Consider the following 17490-nt stretch of genomic DNA (forward strand, 5'->3'; position numbering starts at 1 on the left):
AACGTGCTTTAAAAGCATAGCATGTATACAGCCTAAACTGTAAACTGCCCTGTGTGATCCTTGGGTGTTGGAAACTGTGTTATATCAAAGACTGTTGGTCCCCTCTGAGTCCAGTATCGCCCTCTGCTCTGGAAGTGACCCTGGAAGACCAGACAGGCATTTTCTACTGCATGCTACTTGATTCTTGAACTGGAGATGTTTTTGACTGGACCTGGGACCTTCTACATGCAAAAGCATGACTTGCTGAGCTTTATAGACTAGTTGGCAGACTTCAACCTTTCAGGATCTACCATATTTCTTACAACCAGTCCAGAAGGTGACACTGACTGTTGCAAGACATCCTACACCCTCTAACTGTGGAACAAAAGTATAATAATATTGTGTTGCCTATTTATACTTCACTGTAGCAATCAAGCATGACACAGTATACTAAATAAGCAATAATAATTATAAAAACAATTCTCCATCTCTATCTCCATCTCGATGAAAATAGGGATGTCCATTAAATAATGATATTTTTACTATTTATGCCCCACACATCTTACTGGGTTGCCCCAGCCACTCTGGACAGCTTCCAACATATATAAACATTTTCTAAAAGCTTCCCTATATAGCATTGCCTTCAGACGGCTCAGGGTTTGGATAACTCCATAACCTCCAACATTTTTCAAATGAAAATGAAAATAGGGACATCCTAAGGAAAATTGGGATATTCTGGGCTCAAATCAGAATCCAGGATGGCTTCTCTAAATCAGGGACGTTCCTGGAAAAGAGGGACACTTGGAGAGGGTCTGTATCTATCTATACACCTATATGGCATATTTGTAGGGGGTGTTTTTAAATCCCTGCCTAGCCTAGGGCATACTCTGCCCTTACCATTCTCGACCTAATTCGCCAGCATCTGGAAAAAAAGCGGGCGGGACTCCAAGCACATAGAAGCCACACCCCACGGGCTACTCAAGACTACATTTCCCAAAGTGCCTTGAGACGAGCGTGCGCAGTGAGGCGCTATGGGCTATATAAGAGCTCACGGCGCGCCTGCTCGTTCTTTTCACATGCGCCTTCCGTGGAGGTAAGATGTCTGCTTTGGGAAGCGGTTGCGTGGCGGGGCTTGGGTTGGGAATCCGCTGCCATCGGCTCCATTCCTTGTTTATTACACGATGCGTGCTGGTTCGAGCTGTTCCTCAGAACCCCTTTAACCCCCTTCGCCCTATATCGGTCGTTTTATTTTCTCGGTTAGGAAATCCGGGGGGTGGGAATGTTGCTTTGCGTGTGAAGCTTTGAGTTTTGCAACTGAGGGCTAACTTGTTGCAGAGGGGAAGCTTTCTCGTTGTTTTTCCTTCTTAGGCGGAGGTTCCCCCCCCCTCCCCGCCTTTCCTATGGGGCCAGTTCACATGCATGCTCTTTGAAAGAGCCCGATTTTATTTAATCGCCCCTCCCCCGCGTATCTCAAATTGCAGCCATACCGATCGGATCCTAACTGGTGCACATGATGACTTAAAACTTTTTTCCCCATCAGAGCGTCAGTGTTGATCTCTTTGCTGTTACAGCCAGAATCTGTCTGATGCACCAGTGTTTCAACAGCGAGAGGGGAGGACGGTTGAGAGTCTTGAGCCAAATTCATGCAGTTTGCAAGAGCAAATCTCTATCGGTTAATTTGACTGTGGTGGGTGTCTTTCCGTTTAGGGCGACGATGCCGCTAGGCATGTACAGAGCGAACTGCTGCAAAAAACGAGCTGGCCGGAAGGAGGCGATGGCGTCACCTGAAACCCGCACGCGATCTGAATACACGTGTGAGTTTCCACCTTCAATCCTATTTTTCATTGAGACACCGGCCACCAATGATGTGTTAAAGGGTTTAAGTTAATATTCCACATATTGGGTGAAGGCCGCGATTCTGCTCATTTTTCAGGAGTTAAACGTGTTGAACTACATGAGACTTGCTTTTGAGTAATTAGACTAGAATTGCCTCTTACTCTAATGCAAATTCAGCAGGTTCTGCAGGCTGCCCATTTAACAATGCATTTCTAGATGTTAATGCGGTACTAAGGGGTGGATCTTCATGGTACGCACTGTGCTTTAAGCTAAGTTTTGCTTTGAGTAAACATCTTAAAATTCATAAAACTTAATTGAGCACACATGTGAGTGCCTGATTGTTGCCTATTTGTAAATATTTTAAAAGGAAAGATTGATTTTTGTGTAACTCAATATTTTGTACTGAAGTTTTCTGTTACTAGAGTAGCACATGGGTCAAAAGTACCTTTCGGTCTGGAATCAACTCAGTATGTTGGTTTGGCCTCTGAGAACAGGATGCCGGACTAGGCTGCTTTTTGTAAACCCAAATTTGTGTATCTCACTGCAGAATTAATATGCAGCGTACAATATATTGGCTATTGCCGTAATTTTGAACCCACTGCCCACATGTTTCTGGCCATTTTATTTGGTTAGGCAGCTTCATTGTCAAATTGATTTTGGTGCTGGACTCTCGGGCAGTTTTATGATGGGCTTAAAAGGGGTCGCATAATGGAACCAAGTATTCCAGAATCCTGATGTATACTTGCAATTTGTCCCCCAAACTGCTGCATACTGCAGCTCACTAAAAATTTTATGCAGGATTTAATTCCAGGGATGGCCATGTGGCCGGAAGATACCATTCCTTCAATTGGGAGCACAGTTCTAACTTCTATGCAACTTAAGCCTTCCTGTTGATAATACATAAGATGGTTGAAAGTCTTTAAACAGTAACTAGAAGTAGCCTTACAGTTTCTTATGTGTGGCAGCTATGGTCTCTAGCTGATGTTTGTGATGACCAACACTTTTTTCCCCATCAGAGCGACAGTGTTGATTTGTTGCTGCTTTAGCCAGATCTTGTCTGACGACATCAGCATAATCTTGTTTTTTACAGCATAAATAAATAAAAGTCATAAATAAATAAAATGACAACTCTTTGGTTTTCGGTATCATTTTTAGGATCAGAGTGAATTTGTAATCATTGAGGTGGGCCCATGCAGAAGAGATGGGTGACTTGAAGTAAAACCTTGAAAGGAGGACATCTTGCTCTGATCCTACACGAGCTTGGAAGGTAGGGGGTTTGCATCTTCTTGTTCTGTTTAATTTAGAAAATATAACCTGAGTAGGGCGTCTTAGGAATCTTACGCATGTTGTTGTAGCAGGAAAGTTGATCTGTTTTTTTTGGGGGGGGGGGGTTGGTTGGTTCAAATCCTTCCTTCAATGTCATGAACTCACTAGGTGGCTGTAGCACTCTAAATTTCGGTTCTCCCCCACCCATCATCTTTAATTTCTTTATTCCTACAACATCTCAGATGGCAAGTCGTTAGGTATGCCTAAGCAAAGACGTATACTCTGTATTAAGGAACATTTCCCCATAACCCTATAGTTGGCCAGTATTAAAGCCAATTATTATTTACGTATATCCCACTTTTGCTAACTCATCACACAGAAAGCTAAAAATGTCTAAAAGCTAATAATTTAAAAAGTAATTAAACTATAATACAATTAATATGATGTGACGGTGGGAGTTGGGAAGTGAACGACGTGTGGAAGTTAAGTGTGCCTGGTATAAATCAAGCAGACTTGATTATAAAACACAGGACTGGTTCCCACTAAGGTGGTAAACCTTAGGCTTCAAGTTACAGGTAGGTAGGTAGCCATGTTAGTCTGAGTTGAAACAAAATTAAAAAATTCCTTCAGTAGCACCTTAAAGACCAACTAAGTTTTTATTTTGGTATGAGCTTTCGTGTGCACACACACTTCTTCAGATACTTCAAGTGGGTCTTTACATAATTGCTTCTCAGTCAGTTTTCTGTACATGGAGAACTTAGAGGGGTGCTGAGGGCTAGTCTGGAGGTTTTCCTGAAAGCCTTATTTTCTGTATGCAGGGGCTAAATAGTACAAAGAAGCCCATGATAATGCGAAGCCACTGCAGGATATCATTCAGCCACAGATTGATCCCAGTGGGAAGCAATCATTGTGTATCGGATCAAACTGTCCGCCGTACATTATGCACAATCTTTACAGGGTTGTACAAAATAGAACTTGGAAATCCTATTTTGAGTTTAGTTATTCCCCCGAAGTAGGCATAGCACTGCAGGCTCTGGTGTTGCAAGTGAAGTCAAAAGGCCCATTCATACGCAGTTTTATGCTAATGTTGACTCAGTCTTATGTGAGCCTGTCCCCACAGGCCTTGAGGCTTATGCACTCCCCTCCCATCTTGCATGATATCCTGCTGCCCTGAAGCATGTGCTTATTTGAAGTTACCAGACAATTCACTGGTGTAATAAATACAAAGCAAATTTTTCCCCTTCTTTACTACCCTCCCTGTTTCTTTTTTCAGACTGCAGCACCGTATGTCAGACTGAATGCTTGGGAGGATGGCAAGGGAAATTGTGAAGTCTTCCAAGTGTTGTAAGTTTTGTAAGACCAAATTGCCATTTAGAAGAGTGTGGCAGGGTGCTTGCATGGCGTGCTATTCAGTGGTACATGATGACTTAATCTTTTTTCCCCATCTTATCGGCAATGCTGATAAAACATGCGTTATAGCCAGATGGTCTGATTCCACTGATGTCCAAATCTCGCATTGCATGCTTTTGTATTGGGCTTCGAAGACAGAAGCCGAGTGTAAATACTCTGCTATAAATGCACATGGCTTACTGGATTTTCATGATGATGGGAGCATGAGAGTTGTGGATAATGAGAAGGTGCAAGCAACTTTCCCAAGACTGCTGACCTCTTGATTCTTTGGTTTATTACATAACTGGTGCAGGAGGCATAGCTGCCAAGTTCTCCCTTTTTTAGGGGAAATTCTCTTATGCTGAATAGGCTTCCTCGCGAGAAAAGGGAAAACTTGGCAGCTATGGCAGGAGGATAGGTTTGAGATCTGCCTACCTGGTGTAATGTACACACCTGTTGAATGGTTAATGGACTTGTGTGAATAGATGGATAAATGCTTTCCTTGCCTTTGAATAGATGGCCAGTTTTATAAAACAATTCAAATTTCTGCAGCCAAGAGTTTGGTGCTGTAAGAGCTAATGTAACAGCAACCTTTATTTGTCGAGCCCTTTAACTCCTGTTTTGGCTTCAGGGCAGATTTAAGAGCCCCTGAGAAGGAGATTTGCAAGCATTCATTAATAGTAACTAGAATAAAATGGGCATGCCCTCATGCAGAAGGAAGATAGGTTAGTAGTACCATGAGCATGGTAATTACGGTAACTTAATCCTACCTGCAGTCGATGGGTGGCTAAGCCTTCTCTGTTTCTTTCAACAGGCGCAAGGGTTCCTGGTTGCTGCCCAATGGATGGCTTGAAGCAGAACAGCTGAGACTTGAAGGAGAAATTTCAGTGTCCATGAGTGTTGCTGTACAATAAATGCATGGTTTTTCACCATGACAAATTGAAAGTGCAGCTTTGAGTTTTCAGTGGTGTCACAGGGTAACTTTCTCCTCTCCTTCCCCAGGAACGTTCCTCTGTTTGCAGGGCTTGTCCTGATTGTTTCATTGCCATCATTTAGAGAAGGGGCAGTTGTGGGCAAGGCTACAGCTGTGTAAAGGTAAAGGGGCCCCTGACCATCAGGTCCAGTCATGTCCAACTCTGGGGTTGCGGCGCTCATCTCGCTCTATAGGCCGAGGGAGCCAGCGTTTGTCCGCAGACAGCTTCCGGGTCATGTGGCCAGCATGACAAAGTTGCTTCTGGCGAACCAGAGCAGTGCACGGAAACGCCGTTTACCTTCCCATCGGAGCGGTCCCTATTTATCTACTTGCACTTTGATGTGCTTTTGAACGGCTAGGTGGGCAGGAGCTGGGACCGAGCAACGGGAGCTCACCCTGTTGCAGGGATTCGAACCGCCGACCTTCTGATCAGCAAGCCCTAGACTCTGGTTTAACCCACAGCGCCATCTGGGCCATCATTTAGAGAAGGGGCAGTTGTGGGCAAGGCTGCAGCTGTATGGGGAAGTGCATATTTTAGTGTGCATAACCCAGGTTTTATAGCATTTCCTGTTAAAAAGTACCGTATGTCAGCACTGTTCCCATTCTCTTCATTTAAGTCAGGCATAGGCAAACTCTGCTCTTTAGATGTTTTGAGACTACAATTCCCATCATCCCTGACCACTGGTCCTGTTGGCTAGGTATGATGGGAGTTGTAGTCCCAAAACATGGAGGGGAGGGCCGAGTTTGCATATCAGCTTTGGTTCTTGTGTGATCACCATAGGCGACTAGGAATTTCAGCCAGGGGAGGGAATGGCCAGGTAGGTGGAGGGCTATCCTGGTGGTAGCCCATTGCATTTCTGCTTGCTGCCGAGAAACTCCATCCTGTGTGTTGAGCTAGATGCCCAGTTTTAGCAGGCAGTTAACTTAATGGGGCTGATTTTACAAAAAAGGACTTTAGTAAGTTGATTTGTCTTCCAAAACTGGAATGATTCCACACACCTGTGCTTCTTAATTGGGATCCCTGAGGGGACATTGTGCACACAAAGCTATTTTGGCGGAAGAAGGTGTTGCTACTTTGAGACTCTTGTATATGAACTTCCCCTGTCTGTATAGCAAATGGCATTGAAGTCTGCATTGACCTTGCTAGGAAAAGCTAGGAGTGTTTTGAGCACAGGAGGGCAAACCTCACCAGATGTTTTGGCAGCGGGTAGACAGGTGTAGAGGGCTCTGGGAATAAACAAGTTAGGAGCTTAATTGTCTTCCATAAGCTCACTTGACAGTCCAAATGGTGCCTTGTCACAATCTGCCATGCCTAATGTAGTATAGGGAAGGACATCTGTACATCAAAATCACATTCCTCTTAAGGGGAGGCTAATCACTTGTACTCTGAGCAGCCCTGCAAGGCACCTCCTTTTTTTACCATTTGTCATGAGATACTGATGTGTCTCTCCAATCGGGTTTGGGTTCAGTTGCTGTTACATGCCCACACCTGAAATTTATGACATTTGGGTGCCAAGTTTTCCCAGGACTTGGCAAAAGCATTTTGTCTCTAATTGGTCAACCACAGCTCTGGGCCATCTGTCAATAGATGCCGATCTTGATTCTCCTACATAAGGACCTGATTGCTTTGTTGTTTGCCCAGTTAGAGAATGCCTCCAATTGGAAAGACTCCAAAGGATCTTCTCTGATAGGATGGCAAAGGAAAGTTTGGGATCTGGCTTTTATCCATTCTGTAAATAGCTAGCAGTGGCATTAATGTGTGATTGATACAAGTGTGCAACACGTTGCAGGTTTTGTTGGAATTGATCAATGCTATTTTGCTACAAAATCAATGAAACATTTTACAGGGAGAGAAAAGGCTAGCCGATTGTACAAAGGTAAACTTCACATTCGTTGGCAATACTCTGAGGCAAAAGTATACATGTGCCCCCCCCCCCAAAAAAAATTGCCCAGAAGAAAATTCAGCCCTTGGATAAAAAAAGATTCCCCAACCCCCGGCCTAGATGGTGATCACCTTGCAAAGGTAATGCAGGTTTTTCTGTGAAGGACAGAAGATTTTGTCTGTCCATAAGTGGACTTAAAAATGTTGCAGCATCTGTTATCTTCCTTGGTAAGGTAAAGGTAAAGGTACCCCTGACTATTAGGTCCAGTCGTGACCGACTCTGGTTGCGTGCTCATCTCGCATTATTGGCCGAGGGAGCCGGCGTATAGCTTCCAGGTCATGTGGCCAGCATGACAAAGCCGCTTCTGGCAAACCAGAGCAGCACATGGAAACGCCGTTTACCTTCCCGCTGTAGCGGTTCCTATTTATCTACTTGCATTTTGACGTGCTTTCGAACTGCTAGGTTGGCAGGAGCTGGGACCAAGCAACGGGAGCTCACCCCGTCACAGGGATTCGAACCGCCGACCTTCTGATCAGCAAGCCCTAGGCTCAGTGGTTTAACCACAGCGCCATCTGGGTTGTTTCAAAGTGTAAGCCCACAACTGAAAAGTGGAAGAAATATTGATGGAATCCAAACTTCTGATGGCCTTTAAAATGCAGCCTTGTTAATTCTGTGCCTGCTAGTCAATGCATAATGAATAGGCCTCTGCATGGTTATTATTTAGGGTAATTACATTCTGAGCGGCTGCTGCAATATTCAAATCTCAATGGTAGGGGGAGGCGGGTACAGAAGACATTTGCCCTTGGCCCTGTGTGTTAGATAAGGTGTCAAAAAGAAAAGAGTGGGGAATGGCTCACTAAAACACTTTCCAATTATGTAGATTGATTTCCCCCCCTCATTATCAAACTGCTTTAGAAATAACTGACGTCTCCCAATCAAACAAGGTAATATTTACCATTTGCAGCAGTATGTGCCTCTCCAGTCAAACTCATGGTGCATAGGACAGCTGTAATTATTTGAAGGGGACTGGGCAGGTGCAACTTGTTATTGTGGTACTGCAGAAGTAACAGAATTCAGGTGCATGGGAACATGGGGGTAGCAATTCCCATGTTCTCTAGGGTTGCCAACTTATCAGAAAAATAGTATCGCAGCCTGCTCTGTATCTGAAGAAGTGTGCATGCACACGAAAGCTCATACCAAATATAAACTTAGTTGGTCTTTAAGGTGCTACTGAAGGAATTTTTTTATTTTGCTTCGACTCAGACCAACACGGCTACCTACCTGTAACTAGAACTATGGAAGGCACCACATTGAGCCGCATGAAATGGAAGTCCATCAACCTCACCAAGAAACTGGCACAGGTATCTGAAGAAGTGTGCATGCACACGAAAGCTCATACCAAAATATAAACTTAGTTGGTCTTTAAGGTGCTACTGAAGGAATTTTTTTATTTAGCCTGCTCTGTTTTATAGAAGTTTGATCCCAAGAAATTGGGCAGCTGAAATTGAATGGCATCAGTATATTTATTTTTACTTGCGAATGCCTGCAGATGAAACGCCTGTTAACGGCACAGGGATGTTGGGGCAATATAAAAGCTGGCAACTGTAGCATCTGTACAAGTTCTGGCGGTTCCCTCACTGCGAGAAGTGAGGTTACAGGGAACCGGGCAGAGGGCCTTCTCAGTAGTGGCACGCCCTCCCATCAGATGTCAAGGAAATAAACAACTATCCAACTTTTAAAGACCTCTGAAGGTAGCCCTTTTTAGGGAAGTTTTTAATGTTTGAAGTTTTATTATGTTTTTAGTGTTCTGTTGGGAGCTTGAGTTTGAGATTGTGGGACCTGAACAGTTCCTGAAAGCTTTTATTCCTAATAAAGACAACTTGTCAGTAGGAATGCACAAGTCAGAGATGGGCAAATGAGGTGTTCTATATTAATTGCTAGAGATGTAATGCAAAAGCGTGCACTTGCTTATGAGTCTGTAGGGGGTGCTGTGTGCACACTTTTTGCTGAGATTTCCTTTCCCTTTTATCTGTTTGCCGCTTGCCTGTTCCTCCTGTGAATTATGGAGTGCATTTCAATCTGCCAAGTCATCTCTCTCTTCCGTGTTGGTGCTGTCTCCTTGTCACTAGACCAAGGGATGCCATAAATAAATTATCTGACCAAAAGGTTTTTAGCTGGGGCAATTGAATAAGTTTGGGGGTTGGACTGGATGGCCCTTGTGGTCTCTTCCAACTCCTATGATTCTATGATTCTAAGATCCAGTATTTGACTATGGATTCAGAACCCTAATAATTGACTTTATTTCTATTCTTTGTATATTGCATTATTGTTTTATCGTTATGGCCGATGGCTGATGCAAATAAAGATTCATTCATTCATTCATTATCTGACCAATAGACCACGGACGGTTTTAAAACAATGTTCTTACACTTTTTATGAATAAGGGGCTGGTGAGAGGGAGGGAAGGCTCCCTATTTGGCATGTAGCCTTGGAAGAAAGAATTTGCCCATTAGCCTGAACTCTGAAGGACCTTTTGGTTTTGTTACAGGGAACCAGGCAGAGGGCCTTCTCGGTAGTGGCACCCGCTCTTTGGAACGCCCTCCCACCAGATGTCAAAAAGAAAAAATAACTACTAGACTTTTAGAGGACATCTGAAGGCAGCCCTGTTTAGGGAAGCTTTTAATCTTTAAGAAATTAGTGTATTTTAATATATCTGTTGGAAGCCGCCCAGAGTGGCTGGGGAAACCCAGCCAGATGGGTGGGGTATAAATAAATTAATTAATTTATTTATTTATTTATTTATTTATTTATTTATTTATTTATTTGAGTTACCCAAAGTGGTTATTGCCACCTGCAAATATTTTAGGGAAAGGTTCCTTTGACACAACCCAATAAATGTTTATCACAACAAAGTCCCTTTGAAATAAATGGCAGAACTGTACTGTACAATCAAATGCTTAAGGCTGCAGTTCTGTGCAAGCAGGGTTTCAGCTATGAAACTATGAGACAGTCTGGTACCTAGGAGACCAGGGTTTAAATCCCCACCTGGATCATACGTAGCTACTATAGTTTGTATGTTCAAACAGATCTGTTTCTTGGTTCCACTGAGGAAAATAGTACAGTTTATGGCTCTGCCAGACGTTGGAATTTCTTCTTTCAATGAGCAAGGAATGATTTAACATTTATATTCCCTTCCCCAGACTCAACTCTTTCTAGGCACATGCTGGGGGTATATTTAGTCTCCCAGTGCTCAGCAGGATGGTTCTATTATGATAGTAAGATAGTTTGACCTATTCACTCAGTGCATCCTTCCTTTTTCATCCGGACAACCTGATCTTACGCATGTTTTACTTGGAAGTAAGTCCCATTGATTTCAGTGGAGCTTACTCCCACATCATAAGTGTATACAGGATTGTGGACCCAGTTGATTTCCTTCCTGGGAAGAAGGAAGGGCTCCTGACGCATCAATTTTGTTGGTGGTGCTTTCTGCTCCACCCCCTCCCCCAACATTATCAATCAGATTTGTTAGGTTTTTGCAGCTGTTCTAGGCAAGGACAGGATGTCCTGCCCTTTGATCTGCCCGTGTTGCACTGTTGAAACATTCTACTCCAGGCACCCCCAAACTGCGGCCCTCCAGATGTTTTGGCCTACAACTCCCATGATCCCTAGCTAAGAGGACCAGTGGTCAGGGATGGTGGGAACTGTAGTCCAAAACATCTGGAGGGCCGAAGTTTGGGGGTGCCTGTTCTACTCCATGCTGATTTTCTTACCAACATGGCCTTTGGATTGTTCAGCTTTTGCGTCCACCAGTTGTGTTGGAATATAGGCATAACAATCTATTGAATTGTAATGCATTTGAGGTTATGCTTGCATGCCACTTTTGCTCACCTCTCACCTGCCTTTCTAGAACTACTTCCCAGTCCTGGGGCACCTGTAGCTTGTGATGATTGCCAGCGCCCCAGACCTGGCTGCCATCTTTCTTTATGGAGCTGAACCCCCAGCTTAATTCTGTTAAAAAAGGATTCTAGGTTGTCAGTTTGCCATCCATGGATGGCATTAGTTCTTTAAGAGCTCTGGAAAAGAGGATAAAGCCAGGGCTTGTGTCATCCCATTGCTGGCCTTCTCTCTTACCTGATGTGGGGCAGTGTAAGCATTCTGCTGGCTCTAGCACAGGGGTCCCCAATCACCTTCTAAATCCGGCCCACGGACGGTCCAGAAATCAGCATGTTTTTACATGAGTAGAATGTGTGCTTTTATTTAAAATGCATCTCTGGGTTATTTGTGGGGCATAGGAATTCGTTCATATTTTTTCGACATGCGTAGAAGCAACTTCTGGTGCCAGTGCTGCCCGATTTCCGGTGCCCAGACATGGGCAGAGCGGCACCCGAAATCGGTTCTGCGCATGTCCAGACATGTGCAGAAGGAGCCTCCCTGGCAGGTAGGAAATCGGGGGATTTACAGGATTTTTTTCTATTCGGGATAACAGCGGGAAACGGATTAAAATCCGGGGGTTTCCTGTGAAAAAAGGGAGACTTGGCAGCTATGACTATATGAAGATGCTGGACGACTGAGCCTGGGACATTTGCATAAAAAGCATGTGCTCTTTCACTGACCAATTTAGCCCTTCTCTCAAAACCTTCTCTTGGCCCAGTCTCATGGTTGATGATGTGGAGGATAAATTTTGCCCACTTTGCAATAGTCTCCTGAGGTGTAGCGTATTCCCCCCCCCCCAAATGAATGAAAACCATTTACTCAAAGTGGTACTTTTAGGGTTACCCTTGGAGGTAGGGGTTGAACCAGCTCCCCACTGATGACCTCTGTGACTCCCTCCACAAATAATTAAAACCTGCTCTTACCTGAATATTCATTCTGTATCTTGGTCACAGCAGTGTTGGAAGCATACTTATTACAGGAGTTCAAGGAGCAGCCCCACCTTAGCAGAGCCCCAGAGGCAGGAACTGGGTCCATGCTGGGGTGCGTGGAAGAAAATGGAAGACTGAAGGGGAAAAGAGTTGCTGCAGGAGAAGCGTCATGTGATGGTGACAGCAGGAAGCCAGAGTCTCCTATCAGTCACTTCCCGTGAACCTACTCATGTATTAAGGCCTGCTGCTCGCAAGCAAGGCAGAGAAGTCAAGAAATGGACACGGGAGGCTGGGGTGAGACTGATGGGGAAGGTGATTCATGGTCCTCCCTTGCCAGAGATGAAAGCGCCCTAGTGAGTCAGAGATAAGAGTCTTGGAGATGGAACAGCATGGGGACAACCTTCATCCCTCTGGCTGAGGAACTGCCATGTTTGGTGTCAAGAATAAATTGGCTCATATTATTTATGGCAGGGATAGAGAACCTGCAGACCTCCAAACGTTGAACCACATCTCCTGCTGTCTTTGGCTGCTGACCATGGTGGCAGAGGCTGCTTGGAGTTGGAGTCTAACAATATATGGATCATCAGGGGTGTGGAAACCTTTTTGCAGCCTGAGGGCCGCGTTCCCTTCTGAGCAAGCTTTGGGGGGAGCCACTTGCCAGAGCTGGGTGGAGCCAGAGGCAAAAAGTGCGCGGAACAACGAATGTAAATTTTAACTGTGTGTATAATAGGCTGGTTTCTATGCACAGTTCCACACCTATCTTCTATCCAGGCAAGCAAAAGGCATTGTCGGACTGTGTTGGACGTTTACCCTGCCCCTGAAGAATCCTGAGAACCATCGTTTACCCGTTCCCAGACCTTCCGTTCCAAGTACCCTTAACAAACTAGTTCCTAGGATTCTTTGGGAATGGGTGTACTTTAAAAGTATGGTGTGCATGTGGCCTCCGAGTTCAAGGACACATTCCAGCCAGGCAAAAACACCTGAGCATGGGGCAAAGTGGAGCCAATAAGAGGTGGGGCTAAGGGAAAGCCCTGAGGGTCAGACAGAAGCCCCTAAAGGGCTGCATTTCACCCAAGCCTGAGGCTCTCCACCCTTAACTCACAGTGATATGGGACTCCACAGGATGGTTAATTATAGGGCTTCATTCCCTTTTAACCCAGTATTGATGTCCATATTAAATGCAGAGCAGAACCTGGGTTCCCTTTCTGCATAAATAGAAGAGAGCGCCTGGCAGAAGAAACTAGGACAGCAATAACGTCAACTGTCAAAAAAAGACCACATAAGGGAAGGGGTTTTCCCTGGGACAATGGTTGAACCTGGCCTCCCTGCAGCCCCCATATAATCTTCTTGTCATCTCGCTTGGAACACAGTTATTCTTGGAGCCCAAAGCGAGCAAGGGAGGAAATCTCCAGGGGAGCAAACTCCCAAGGCTTTGTTTCATTACAATAATTTCCCAGCATAGGAAGACTGATGAAGTTTGGGAGAGCTGTAACAATATAAAAAAGCACATTACCAAAGCGCTCCTAATTGGGAGGGATTTCCTGCATTTGTTGGGCTTCAAAAACCGTCCTGCCTGTTTCCATTGCTGCTGTTTTCCCAAGCCCCACCTGGACATATGTCTTCCTTGAGTTGTGGGTAGTGGGATCAAGGAGGAGCAACAGAAGCTCTGTGCTGGGGGGGGGGAGAGGGATCAACCTTGGGCATGTTCGGATAGCTTTCTGTCCAGCACTTGGTGCTGTGCGAGAAGCAAACAAGGAATGTTTTCCTTGCAAGATCTGTAATTGATGCCGCTTGTGATGTCCACTGATGGGTACAAACTGAGGGAGGGCAACACTGAAGATGTCAGGATTGGATAGGTGCTTGTGTATTATTGTATGTACTGCTCCTCCTTTGGATGTGTGGTGTTTGTGTATGTAATCCTGATGGATCAACACAATTGTCTGAATTTTTGGAATCTCCTTGGGGTCATGGCTATAGGGACTGTCTCAGGCTGGATCTAGATACATCAAAGAAGCGTTTCAATTAAACGTGTTGTAAACTCACAGAGGGAAATCCGGTAGGGAAAGATGGGACTCCACAGCGCCATCTGGTGTCGCAGTGTTGCATATACAACACATATAAAATGCTTTTTCTTTACCATTCTAGCGGAGTCCCCTGTGATTTCCTGCACTTCAACATTTTCCTACTCTACCACTGAATATTGTTCCCAGCTCCCTGTCCCTCTGTACAGTAGTATGGTCATTACAAGCCCCAAATTTCTGAACTCTCTAGCCACAATCTACGTAACAAAGTTCAGCACAAGCCCATTACATGTCTGCCAGTAGAGTTTGGCTGAGGATCAATTGCACCTTGAAATGTCAATATAGCAGGCTATGTTCTGTGAAGGGCTCCAAAAGTTCCATGTTCAACCTCTGGCATCTTAAGTAGAGCTGAGAAGACTTCTGTCTTTTATACCCTGGAGAGCTGAGCTGTTGTCAGTCAGCTCAGATAATATTGAGCTAAATGGAGCAGTAGTCCAGGCAACAACCATTTTGAGAGCATTCAATTGATGCATGACTGCTGATATTTGGGTCGCTTATTGGACCCAAAAGAGGGCAGAACGGGAGCGGAACATAACGAGGCAGGGTGGGCTTGTACCTGCTCTGCCGATGCACACGGGGGGGGGGGGCAGGAACACAACCCCCACGCAAATTGGGGTTTCCTGTATAAGGCAGCTCCTTATATTCCTCCCTAACTTCACCTCTGGCTTTCTTTTCACTTGGCCAACGCAACCTGAGAATTGGCGAAGGGATTTCCCTCTCTCTTCCCAATTATCTGCAGAGATAACGAGGAGGAATGATTGCCGTTCAGAGGGGCTGCAATGCCAATTACTCTTGCTCATTAAACATGTTATTTAAAAGTCCCCAGTTCTTTTGGAGTGCAATTATTTAAAGTCTAGTGACCCTATTTGTAACTGACATTTCTCCCCTCTGTTTTTCTTTAAGGTTCTCATCTACCAGACAAGTACTGAGTGAATGTGGCTATCGTTATCAAAGAAACCTGTGTGGTGTGGATAATTTTTTTCTCCCTCTCGTGTCGCTAGAACTCTTGGACAGGTGAATGTTGGAAGATTCGGGAAAGAGGATAAAGGACTTCTTCATGCAGAACATGGTTAAACTGTGGAACTTGCAGCAATGGCCACCAGCCTAGAAGAGGCTTTAAAATACGATTAGACAACTTCATGGAGGAGAGGGCTACTAGCCATGACGACTACGCTCTGCCTCACCTGTTGGATGCCATCATGCTTATGAATACCTGTTGCTGGAAACCACAGGAGGCAAGAATGCTCTTGTGCATGACTCCTACCTGTGGGTTTCCTACAGGAATCTGGTTGGCCACTGTGAGAACAGGATGCTAGACTAGACAAGAAGGCCATTGGCCTAATCCAGCAGGCTCCTCTTATGTTCTGAAAAATACAAGAGTTTTATTTACCTGAACTGTAGCTAACAATATTGTGACAAAGGGGCATTAACTGCAGAAGGAGTCAGTATAAAATGTAAGCACACAGTGGTGTGGGTTTAAATGTTTTTGCTTGAACATTCAATCAGTGGTGGCTTGGGGATTAGAGAACATGGCCCAAGGTTCAGTGCTGATGGGGAGTTGTGGACTCCAAGTGTTTAGTGTCGCACCTGAGTCCAACCCCTATGTCTGTCCTATGGTACGGGAGCTATTTTTAAAATGTTGTTGCTGGCTTTTTCAAAAGCATTTTCTTGCACTGGAAAATATTTCCCAAAGAACCAAATCAAAACCTTAGAGGCTTTAAGAGCTGTATCTACCTCTAAATCAGAAGTGTGATTCTTTGCTTTCATCGCTGGGGAATAAAACGAGAGAGTTGACAATGCATCTTCCAAGTGCATTTTGTGTGTTTTTCTTTTCACCTAAAAATAGATTGGCCAATTTGGACTTGCTCCAGTTTCCAGTGGGAAATTCTCGCCCTCCATTGATTCCAGTGGAAGCCAGTAAATTTCTCCCACCCTTTTCACCTAAGACCAGCCACAACCTGCCAAGCCCCTGGAGTGCATTAATTTATTAATTTCATATATAAGGAGCTTCCCATTTACAATATAATAACATGTACTGTTAAAACAATCACACACAAATTATAAATATAGAAACAGGTTAAAATGACAATAGCACGTACAAAAAAAATATATCAGATCAAATCCAAGAGCAAATGAGAGAGCAAAACTAAAGAAAAAACTTTTTGATACTGACATTACTGCTGTGTTTGCAACTAATGAAGTCGACCCTGGGTTAATGAGCCCACAATATGTGGCTCTTGAAAAGGTCAAAAAATGGTTTGCAAGGCGTATAACAGTATGGAATCCTGATGGGAGATAGTGCTTGATTTATCCTATACAGTTACACAAATAAATCTCTTCTTCCCAGATGAGGCATCTTGTGGCTTTCGATCCTAAGAATGAAACTGTCAATGTGTCAGCCCAGCTGTACAAACCTGAGGATAATGTATCCTTGTTCTTAAAATAGTTCTGCAAAGATGACAGTGACGACCAGCTGCCTTCACCCCTACAGCTTCCTCAGCCCCTTGGCAAGAACTGATGATGATAGGCTAGTCCTTGCTTAGTTGCCTTAGTTGGCAGTTTGTTTCCTCAGGGGACCATACTGAGATATGAATGGTGGGTGGATCAACATCTCCAAAAGCAGAACTGGGGGAGGGGACTTGTGGCCCTCCAGATGTTGGGTTGCAACTCTCATCAGCCCAGCCAGCAGGGCCAATGGAAGTTTTTGTCTCTTCTTCATTGTCTCCAGTTTGGCAAGGGATAGGAGTTAGTCCAGGGAGCCCCACATGAGTTGTGTTTGGTTGGTGATGTCTTTTCTGCAGCCACACCTAAGCTTTGGAAATTATTGCCTTGGGGGTGGCGGTGAACCAATTTGGCCTTCCAGGTCAGATCTTTCTCTCCCCCCCCCAACCTGTTAAAATTGAGCTGCATGAGTGGCAGAAACTCCAACCAAGCAGGATCGATTTCTTTACTCATCAGTTAATGAGCAGGGGTTTAAATTGGGCTGCTTTGCCTTCATGTGTCAGTTCTTAGCAGGGAACTTGTGGACACAACCAAGAGAGAATGGAACCCTGCCCATCAGTTGATATCACCTGCTCATTGGAGCGACTTCAGTTGATTGGCAGTAGGGTGTGTTTTTGGTAAAATGGGCCGGGTTGGACCCTCTGGAAGTCCAATACAGTATTGTCCTGCCCTTGCCTTAGGAGGACTCGCCTCATCCCCTCTTTGGTGCCTGGCTATCA

General features: G+C 44.7%; 2 long non-coding RNA genes and 3 other non-coding genes across 7 annotated transcripts; all 5 read left to right on the forward strand.

The window, feature by feature from the left end:
• The first annotated feature begins 1024 nt into the window (after positions 1 to 1024).
• LOC118089259 (uncharacterized) lies at positions 1025 to 16609 on the forward strand. 3 transcript variants are annotated; one of them, XR_015951157.1, is made up of 7 exons: positions 1045 to 1072; positions 1687 to 1793; positions 2971 to 3082; positions 4355 to 4425; positions 5285 to 5447; positions 8590 to 8687; positions 15173 to 15187. It is a non-coding gene; the product is annotated as an uncharacterized LOC118089259 (long non-coding RNA). The 3 variants fall into 3 exon arrangements; XR_015951156.1 differs by having other exon boundaries at positions 1025 to 1072; positions 5285 to 8687; positions 15173 to 16609; XR_004693096.3 differs by lacking the exon at positions 8590 to 8687.
• On the forward strand, positions 1480 to 1574 carry LOC118089615 (small nucleolar SNORD12/SNORD106). Its single transcript, XR_004693166.1, has one exon. It is a non-coding gene; the product is annotated as a small nucleolar SNORD12/SNORD106 (small nucleolar RNA).
• Positions 2793 to 2886, forward strand: LOC118089616 (small nucleolar SNORD12/SNORD106). Its single transcript, XR_004693167.1, has one exon. It is a non-coding gene; the product is annotated as a small nucleolar SNORD12/SNORD106 (small nucleolar RNA).
• LOC148685144 (uncharacterized) lies at positions 4432 to 5265 on the forward strand. Its single transcript, XR_015951158.1, has 2 exons — positions 4432 to 4786; positions 4884 to 5265. It is a non-coding gene; the product is annotated as an uncharacterized LOC148685144 (long non-coding RNA).
• LOC118089617 (small nucleolar SNORD12/SNORD106) lies at positions 4491 to 4582 on the forward strand. Its single transcript, XR_004693168.1, has one exon. It is a non-coding gene; the product is annotated as a small nucleolar SNORD12/SNORD106 (small nucleolar RNA).
• Positions 16610 to 17490: the final 881 nt, after the last annotated feature.

The sequence above is a fragment of the Zootoca vivipara genome, chromosome 7 (genome assembly GCF_965207765.1).
Source record: "Zootoca vivipara chromosome 7, rZooViv2.hap1.1, whole genome shotgun sequence".
Lineage (NCBI taxonomy): Eukaryota > Metazoa > Chordata > Lepidosauria > Squamata > Lacertidae > Zootoca > Zootoca vivipara.